The sequence below is a fragment of the Nansenia antarctica genome, assembly GCF_963989245.1.
Source record: "Nansenia antarctica genome assembly, chromosome: 1".
Lineage (NCBI taxonomy): Eukaryota > Metazoa > Chordata > Actinopteri > Argentiniformes > Microstomatidae > Nansenia > Nansenia antarctica.
This window is the reverse complement of record NC_137674.1, coordinates 45,178,250-45,188,249: the sequence shown is the minus strand read 5'-3', so window position 1 is coordinate 45,188,249 and position 10,000 is coordinate 45,178,250. Positions and strand designations below refer to the sequence as shown.

Here is a 10,000-nt window from a genome sequence, read left to right as displayed (position 1 = left end):
TGGCTGAGTGTCGAAACCCGCTGAAAGGACTGGGATGATGATGATGACGAAAGGGAGCAATTATGTACGCGAGGGAGTTTCTGATGATCTTCAAAAGCATAAATGGTATAGGCTAACCGATTTCCTAGTACTGCTAGGCTTGTTACTCTCTCTCGTGCGTGTGTGTGTGTGTGTGTGTGTGTCAGTGGGACCGAGTGTGTGTGGGCAAGAGCATTGTGTGCCTCTGAACCTGGTGGCAGAGCTGGAGTGGAGTGTGTGTGTGTGAGTGTGTGTGTGTGTGTGTGTGTGTGTGTGTGTGTCTCATGTGTGGCCGTTTGGAGATTACAGTAAATGGTGCAAATGGGTCTCTATTCAATTCATTTCCAACATGATCAATGCTCAGTGCTCCTCCTCTCCTGCCCTCCCCTCCCCTCCCCTCTCCTCGCCTCTCCTCACAGTACAGAGACAGAGCTCTACTGTAGTCCTGGTACAGAGACAGAGCTCTACTGTAGTCCTAGTACAGAGACAGAGCTCTACTGTAGTCCTGGTACAGAGACAGAGCTCTACTGTAGTCCTGGTACAGAGACAGAGCTCTACTGTAGTCCTAGTACAGAGACAGCTGCACTACGTAGTGTTATCTACCGGGCTACAGAGAGGAAACCCTAACCCCTAAAATACACCGCAAGCGTCAACCTCAGCAGCGCGTGAGTGGAGGAACTGCTGCGGCTCTCACTGGCTGAACTTCCACACTGGCTGAACTTCCACCCCGGCTGAACTTCCACCCCGGCTGAACTTCCACACCAGCTGAACTTCCACACCGGCTGCGTGTCTTCTGTGGCTCTAACCGCGGAGCTGCTACTGCCAGCCCTGTCTTTGTACACTGTTACCGACCTGTCTTTGTTCACCTGCAATGCGAGCGGCACGCAGAAAAAAATAGGCAAGTCCTAATCTCTAGACAGCGTGCCACGGCAGCCAGCACGGTGTATGGCCGCTCTAACCCGTTAACACGGGCGCCGAAATGAAACGCACACGTGTTACTGAGGTTGACGCTTGCGGTCTGTTTTCGGTGTACATCACACACTTCTTCTGTGGTGAGCTGATACTTGTGCAGATTGAAGTTTATTCTATCAGGCCAAGTGTCACTCCAACGTAATACATCAATTGACAGTATAATATATACTACAAAAAAAATACATACAAATTTAAAACATTGCGGACCATTGCGGAGTTTTGCAGAAATGTAGTACCTATAAATACAATACATCATTTATATGGGATATAATAGTAATACATGACAGGATATGTACGTAACGTGGGTATCTAGCATGGATTCCTGGACTCAGGTCATTGATGGTTCAACTACAATAAAAGAATCAGTGGGTCTATAAAAGGCTGTTCAGGACCATAAAGTTGCCTCGGATAAGAAGCATTACATTATGGCTGCATCATGACGATGGTATGTGAAGCTAATCCAACCTTTTACCAACATTCAAGCTCCTGCTCCTCCATGCATCCTTCAAGCACGATGCCACTGGACGTGATTAACAACTAATGGAACCTTCATTCACTGGGCACGGAGCCCAGAGTACACAGCTTGCGCTTGCGCACTCTGTCACTCACACACACTCTCTCTCAGTCACACACACACACACACACACACTATTTCTCTCTCAATCTCGCTCTCACACATTCTTGCTCTCTCTCTCTCTCTCTCTCCTCTCTCTCTCTCTCTCTCTCTCTCTCTCTCTCCTCTCTCACTCTCTCTCTCTCTCTCTCTCTCTCTCTCATCTCTCTCTCTCTCTCTCTCTCTCTCTCTCTCTCTCCTCTCTCTCTCTCTCTCTCTCTCTCTCTCTCTCTCTCTCTCTCTCTCTCTCTCTCATCTCTCTCTCTCTCTCTCTCTCTCTCTCTCTCTCTCTCTCTCTCTCACACACACTCTCTCTGTGTGTGTTAACTCTCTACTCTGGAACTGACTGATTATTTTAGGCCATTACTTTGTCTTCCTCCAACAGATCAAATCATGATACATGTAGATGACACACACACACACACACACACACACACCAAATTGTCCTTTTTCTGCTAAGTGGAAGAGTTCTTGTACAATCCCAGCCAAAGAGAAGGCCACATTTACTTAATTTTTCTGAGCGAGAAACTGTAAGTCATGACGGAGATGGAAAGAGGAGGGTGACAGAGGAAATACGAGGGCTGGTTCTGGGCAGCGTTACAGAGTTTAACCCCCCCCCCCCACGCCCGCCCATCGATCCAAAACGCTTTGCATTAAAAAAATAGAAAAAAGACTGAAGGAGCGTTCAATGACGGCCAAAAAAGAAACCAGGCGGGGGATAAAGGGAAACTAATTGTTATCCTGCGGTGATGTGGGGGGAGAGAGGCTGGGCATGGGCAGATGGACCTGGACCTACAGTCCACAGCACCAACACTGACTTTCTGTTTAAATCACCAACCCGGGACCCTGGCTCTGAGTGTCAAACAGAGACGTAGCCTCAGGGAGTGTGTGTTCTCTAGCCTCAGGAGAGGGAGTGTGTGTTCTCTAGCCTCAGGAGAGGGAGTGTGTGTCTCTAGCCTCCCACACAACAACCCTGCTGTCACGCCTTCGGGGAGAAGCTACACTCTCCAGACATCTCATCTCGTCTGGCCGCCCCCGTCATCTGTCACTGTCACTTTCTGTGTGTGTGTGTGTGTGTGTGTACGTACACGCTTGTGTGTGTGTGTGTGTGTGTGTGTGTGTGTGTGTGTGTGTGTACGTACACGCTTGTGTGTGTGTGTGTGTGTGTTAGGGTTTGGTGGTTATACAGTTATACCGCGGTTTTTGAAAATAGATAAAACCGTCCTAAATTGCTATATATAATGAACACCTTAAGAGTGTTTGTCCAGCACCACTGTTTGTGTGGTTGAAGACGCTATTGAAAGTGAACTTTTGGGAAAAAAATTAATTTGTCAAATAAATAACCTGTCAAAAAATAATCGTGTGTCACATGACCGCTTCTCCTCAGAAGAAGGATACGCCATTCACAGCACTCTGCTGTAACACACTCTGCGCTTTGTACTCAGGTGAGTGTTGGCAGTGTTTCCCAAACATAGTCTCATTACGAACCAAAAGTACTTTTATTTATTTATTTTAAGTGCATTTTTCAGCACTGCTCGTGTTCAACTTTCACCACCCGCTGTCATTTGAAATTGGCAGCTGCATTAAAGTGATTTTGAATCCTGCGATAAAGCCGTAAACCGGGGTTAAATTAGTGTGTGTGTGTGTGTGTCTGTGACAGTGGGGGTGCCCTTCTCTCAGCCTCCTGAAGTCCCCCAAAAAGGCCCTGTTCAAATCCTTCACCTACTCATCCTTCTGCCTTCATGGAGGCCATCTCTGACCTCTAAGAGATAGCAGAGTAGCCTTGTGTTTCCTCTTTGGTGCTTTGACAGATCCACTGACTTTCTTATCTGTGCTCGCCTCACTAAAAGGGTTTCAGATGGCCCAAGCCAAGGACAGAAGGACAGATGGGTTTCTACTGGAAGTGTTGGAATGGGGCCCGGGCTCCAAAGGGAGAGAGGGAGGAGAGAGAGGAACCACAGGGGGGAGAGAAGGAGAGAGAGGGCCCACAGGGAGGAGAGAGGGAGGAGAGAGAAGGCCCACAGGGAGGAGAGAGGGGCCCTAGAGGGAGGAGAGAGGGGCCCCACAGGGGGGAGAGAAGGAGAGAGAGGCCCTACAGGGAAGAGAGAGGGAGGAGAGAGAGGGCCCACAGGGAGGAGAGAGAGGGCCCACAGGGAGGAGAGAGAGAAAATGTATCTACAGGGAGGAGAGAAGAAGATAGAGGGGCCTGACAGGGACGAGAGAAGAACGAACAAGAGGGAAAAAGAGAGAGGGGGGCACCACAGAGAGAGAGAAAAAAAAAGAACAGACACATTTTCCCCTGAGTAAGCTCCCTCCCTCCCTCCCTCTCCCATACAGTAGGCAGGGGTCCGTCGGCAGACAGTCCCATGCAGGCTGCTCTAATTGTGCGACGACTCGTGCCTCTCTGTCCTCTCTCTCTCTTGTCTGGCTCCTCCTGGTTAATGTAACCGGCCACAATTAGTGTCAGTGCCTCTATTCTAGTGTAGGGCCTCTATTCTAGTGTAGGGCCTCTATTCACAGGCCGTCTGGCCTCACCTCATCACGGCGCTTTCATCACCACGCCTTTCATCTCCTCCTCAGAGGCCGCTGATGAGGCTGGAGGAAAGGCCAACAAAGGAGGAGAGGAGGAGAAGAAGAGGAGGAGGATGACATAATGAGACGACTCCCTGAGGAAATGGGGGATTTAGGACCAGGGGGAAACAACAGATTCGAATGTGGGCCGAAAAAAAAAAGAAAAGAAAAAAGGGAGGTTGGCACCGTTGTGTTTAGACCGTGGTAGTGTGTGTGCGTGATGGTTACATAAGTCGTGGTGGATTCTGAGGCATCCCCAGGCAGATACACTGCTCGATGAAGGACATGTTTTCAACACTAAGGGTCCCAACACGCACACGCACACGCCTGCCCCCACATCCTAACACCCCAAGCAATACTTAATTCAATACTGATCATGTTTTCCATAAAAACAGAACACAGAGAGATTAAGGTTATTATGTTGTTATGTGATGAGGTCATTGTTATTATGTCATACCACTGATCTCTCTTCCCACTGCATCAACAATAACAACCAGCAGAAGACATGAAAAACATCTCTCTGGTGCAGCAAATTAACCATGGAATATGGTTGGGGTTTTAATGTGGTTTATGAATACATGCTGAATGTGTGTGTGTGTTTCCAGGGAACGTGCCCAGTCACACACAGACTGTCACAGTCACACACAGACTGGAGAAGCTTCCGGTTCCTTCCCTCTGGAACGTCAGGCTATCTTTGGACATGGGAAAGAGACAGACACAGTTTTCCCTACAGGAGCCATCAATCAGGCCTTAAATAGAGGAACTCTCCTCCTAATCGTATGGCTGGGTTCAGATGTGTGTGTGTCCCCCTCCTCCACCCTCCCTCCCCTCCCTCAACATGAGAACTCATCTGACGTTTATCATACGGGTGAAACCATGACCATGGAGGTCTTTCTGATTCTGTCAGATAGCAGAAAGGGGGTTAGGCCTAAGGGTGTGCGTGCATGTATCTATGTATGTGTATATGTGTGGAGAACAGGCATTAGGCCCGGGGGCGGTACAACACACATTAGGGTCATTATGGAAACGGTCATCCATGGTAAACACAGTGTAGTAGCACCTACCTTAGGCCTAGAGGGAACACTGTGATCGTCATAGCGACATCAACACGCAGCGTGGGAGGGGTGGGAGGGGCCTGTCGATAGCAGCAATCGATTCAGTTTCAGCCAGATTAGGCCTGATTAGGGAGCGGTACTGGGAACACCAACCTACTTTTCACATCCACCATATAGATATTGATATATAAAACACCATATAGATATAGATATTGATATATAAAACACAAACAAGCTGAAAGTGTAGAGTGACGTGTGTCGTGGTCCGTAGGTAACGTGCCATACGATGTTTGAAGAGGCGGGAAGGCTAAATATAGACACACGTGTGTGAAGACAGACTTTTCACTGACACGATGTGACACGTATGCGGTCGCCCGTGGCGACGTGGGAACCCTGGAAAGCTCCGGGGAGAGAGAGTGAGAGAGGAGGAGAAGTCCTGGTCGGAGCGCGTCCTCCGGAGGGGTGCGGGCCGGCGGGAGGCGACAGGCTGCTATCCAAGCTGGGCATCATGCAGAGACGCAGACCAGGAAGAGACTGTAGGAGATGGCAGCGCTCTTGCAATTCTCTCTCTCTCTCTCTCCCTCCCTCCCTCCCTCCGTCCAGCCCCCTTTCTCTTTCTCTCTCCTCTCCCCCTCTCCTGTGTCTCCCCCTGAGTTAGTAAGTACCTCTGGACCCAGAGACAGTAGATTAGTGGACTGTGGGAAGGGCTTATTGAGCTCCACAGAGCCACTTGGCGGCAGCAACGCGGAGGGATCAGCTCAAGCGGACGGCTTTGTTCTTGTTCACTCCCTACTACACTGACTCAGCCAGTGTGTGTGTGTGTGTGTGTGGGGGGGGGGGGGGCTGGGGGTGGGGTGGGTACAGTACAGTTAGGCTACGGGAAGCAGAGTTTAGGAGATTAGGATATTTCTATGTCTCTCTCTCTCAGCTGAGGAACTGCATGTTGAGTCAGTGTGTCTGAGGTCAGGGTAATGATGAGTTATGACAGAGGCTGTGTGTGTGTGTTTGTTTGTTTGTTCGTTAGGTTTGTGTTTGTCTGTATGTGTGTGCATGCACTTGTTAGATTTGTGTGTGTGTGTGTGTGTGTGTGTGAGCTTGGGTCTCAGGTCTAAGCAAGCCGCCAGCCAGGCTGAGGTGGGCCAGGCTACACGCTGGTATGAACAATCCATATCCCAGTTGGCCAGCATGGAGGACACTCACAGCAGCCCCTCTCCTCTGCTCTGATGGTCCAAACACTCCACCATTCTGACTCAGTCCTGGCTGGAGTTTCTCCTCCTCCTCCTCCTCTCTAGCAGGCATCATTCAGGGCCAGGTCTGGTGGCTGGCTGCCCACGGACATCATGTTTTATGTCTCCCTCTTCTCTGTGCTGGCACCCAGCAGGAATAACATCATCGGAGAACTCTCTCTCTCTCTGTTCCTTCTTTCAGGGAGAGCAGATATGTCAGGGTACTGGCTAGTGGTCTAGTCTGGCAAGCTTTATATATAAAAAAAAAAGGAAAGCTGTGGGAATGTGAATGTGTCCCATTTTGGCCAACAGAACAAAGAGAAGAGGAGAGTTAGGATGTCGTGTTGTGTTACACTCTGCTAACGGTAGAGGACTGAGGGACAGTCAAACAGTGTATGCACAGCACACACACACACACACACACACACACACACACACACACACACACACACATCCTCGGAGGGCTACAGACAGCCATGACAGGCAGCAGGGAGCAGAGAGATGGAAGTATGACCCTGGATAGTAACTCTGCACTGCCAACGGCTCTGTCTCAACACGCCTGGGGCGAGGGAGAGAGTGAGGAAGAGAGAGAGAGAGAAAGGAGAGAAGAAGAGAGGAGAGAGAGGAGAGAGGAAGAGAGAGAGAGGAGAGAGAGAGAGAGAGAGAGAGGAGAGAGAGAGAGGAGAGAGAGAGGAGAGAGGAAGAGAGGGAGAGAGGAAGAGAGAGAGAGAGAGGAGAGAGAGAGAGAGGTAAGGCTTAGGAGGAACAGAGGCAGTGAAATTCAAAAAGGGTCTCCTAAAGCATTGTCTGTAAAACAAACACACACACACACACACACACACACACACACACACAGTTAACCAGTTAATAATAATAATTCATTACATTTATATAGCGCTTTTCCAAGGCTCAAAGACGCTGACAATATAGGAGATACGGAAAACACAAAAACAACAAGCAACATGGACACATGGAACACAGAGTCAGCGAACGGGGAGGGGGGGGGGGGTGGTAGGGGGGGGGGAGGTGGTTAGGGGTAGGGGAGGCTGCATATCAGGGGGGTGGGCAGGGTTAGGGGAGATGGGTTGGGGTAGGGGAGGTTGTATGCGTGTCCAGGGGGGGGGCGGGGGGGTGGCCGGGATGGGGGAGATGGCTAGGGGTAGGGGAGGCTGTAGGCATGGGAGAACAGGTAGGTTTTGAGGTGGGATTTAAAAGTGAGGAGTGAGGGTGAGTCTCTGAGTGGTTGAGGGAGAGTTCCAGAGGCGGGGTGCAGCTCGTGAAAAGGCACGGTGACTGAAGCCTTTGAGTTTTGAGGGTGGGATAGTGAGGGGAACAATGGATGAGGATCGGAGGATACGGGTAGGGCGGTGGGGGAGAAGGAGGTCAGTCAGGTAAGGGGGGGCCAGGCTATGGAGGGCTTTGTATGTGAGGATGAGGACTTTGAATTGGATACGTTCTTTGATGGGGAGCCAGTGGAGAGAGTGGAGGACAGGAGTGATGTGGTCACGGGAGCGGGTGTTTGAGAGGAGGTGGGCAGCAGAGTTTTGGACCATCTGGAGTCTATGGAGGGAGCGGGAGGTGATGCCGGTGAGTAGGGAGTTGCAGTAGTCAAGGCGGGAGGAGATGAAGGCGTGGATGAGGGATTCAGCAGCGGGCGGGGAGAGGCAGTGTCTGATTTTTGCAATGTTTCGGAGGTGGAAGTAGGATGTCTTGACAATAGAACTGACGTGGGGATCGAATGAGAGGGTGGGGTCCAGAATGAAGCCGAGGTTGCGAGCCAGGGGGGAGGGGGTGATGGTAGTGTCGTCAATGGTGAGTGTGATGGGTCCGGTTTTATTGAGGATGGATTTGGTGCCGATGAGGATGACTTCGGTCTTTTCACTGTTGAGTTTGAGGAAGTTGTGTGTGAGCCAGGTTTTTATTGCTGAAATGCAGTTTTCGATGTGACTGAGGGGTGGGTTCTGGGTGGAGTTTGTGGTGATGTAAATCTGGGTGTCATCGGCGTAGCAGTGGAAGTCCAGGTTGAATTGGCGGATGATGTGACCGAGGGGGAGTGTGTAGCAGAGGAAGAGCAGGGGGCCGAGGACTGAGCCTTGTGGGGACCCCTGTGTGACAGAGGAGGAGGAGGAGGTGTGACCGGAGAGGGAGATGAACTGTTGTCTGTTGGTGAGGTAGGAGGTGAGCCAGTCCAGGGCGGTGCCCTCAACACCCAGTTGGCGCAGCCTTTGAAGGAGGATGGAGTGGGACACTGTGTCGAAGGCTGCGCTCAGGTCTAGTAGAACTAGGATGTTGAGGGCACCTGAGTCTGCGGAGGTGAGGAGATCGTTGATTACTTTGACCAGGGCTGTTTCAGTGCTGTGATGTGGGTGGAGGCCAGATTGAAGGGGTTCATACAGTTTGTTGGATTGGAGGTGGGAGTGAAGTTGGGCAGCGACAGCGCGCTCTAGGGTTTTGGAAAAGAATGGTAGGTTGGAGATGGGGCGGTAGTTGGAGAGGTTGGCTGGGTCAAGAGTGGGCTTTTTGAGAATGGGGGTGACAGCGGCAAGTTTGTAGCTTGAGGGAACGTGGCCTTGGGATAGTGACTGATTGAAGAGGGCAGTGAGGTGGGGGATGAGGGCAGGGAGGCAGGCCTTGGTCAGGGTGGTAGGGAGGGGGTCGAGGGAGCAGGTGGTTGTTTCGGAGGCGGTGATGATAGTAGTGATGAGGGAGGAGTCAACAGGGGAGAAAGTAGTGAGAGGAGTAGGGGGATGGTAATCAGGAGGGGGGAAGATGACAGCAGGGGGGGCGGGGGTGGTGGAGTTGGAGATGGAGGCAGTCAGTGAGCTGTTGATGTGGGCGATCTTGCTGTTGAAGGCGTGGAGAAAGGAGTTGCAGAGATCAGGGGAGGAAGTTGTGTTGTTGTCCGGGGGTTGGAGTAGTGTCTTGACAGTGGAGAAGAGGGTGCGGGGGTTTCGATTGGTGGTGTTGATGAGGGTGGAGTAGTAGGCAGATTTGGCAGCTTGGAGTGCGTCACGGTAGGAGGAGATATGTTGCTTGTAGGCTTCGGCATGGACAGTGAGGTGGGTTCTATTGTGGAGTCGTTCTAGTTGGTAGTTCAGGGGGAGGAGGTGGTGAAGGAGACAGTGATGGTTTTCAAGGGGGCCAGTGAGTCAAGGGAGTCAGAGAGAATGGAGTTGAGCATGGTGGCATAGTCTTCCGGGTTGGTGGGAGTGGAGTCAGTGGGGAGGGCAGAAGATATGGACTGAGATAGAGTGAGTGGGTTGACAGATTTTATGTTACGGAAAGAGATGGTGCGTTTGATGGGGTGGCGCGGTAGGGGCAGGGGGGCAGAGAAGAGGATGCAGTGGTGGTCAGAGAGTGGGAAAGGAAAAGGGTGGGGGTTGGATATGGGTAGGGAGGCAGAGCAGACAAGGTCGAGTGTGTGGCCTTTTACATGGGTGGGGAAGTTGATGTGCTGGGTGAGGTGGAAACAATCAAGGAGAGAGAGGAAGTCAGAGGTGAGGTTGGAGTTGGGTTGGTCGACATGGATATTAAAGTCACCAGTG

The 10,000-nt window shown here is 51.2% G+C and overlaps 1 protein-coding gene across 1 annotated transcript in view; it reads right to left on the bottom strand.

Moving 5' to 3' along the window:
• LOC308175860 (palmitoyltransferase ZDHHC14-like) overlaps positions 1-10,000 on the bottom strand; it is a 67,529-nt gene that overhangs the window by 24,012 nt on the left and 33,517 nt on the right.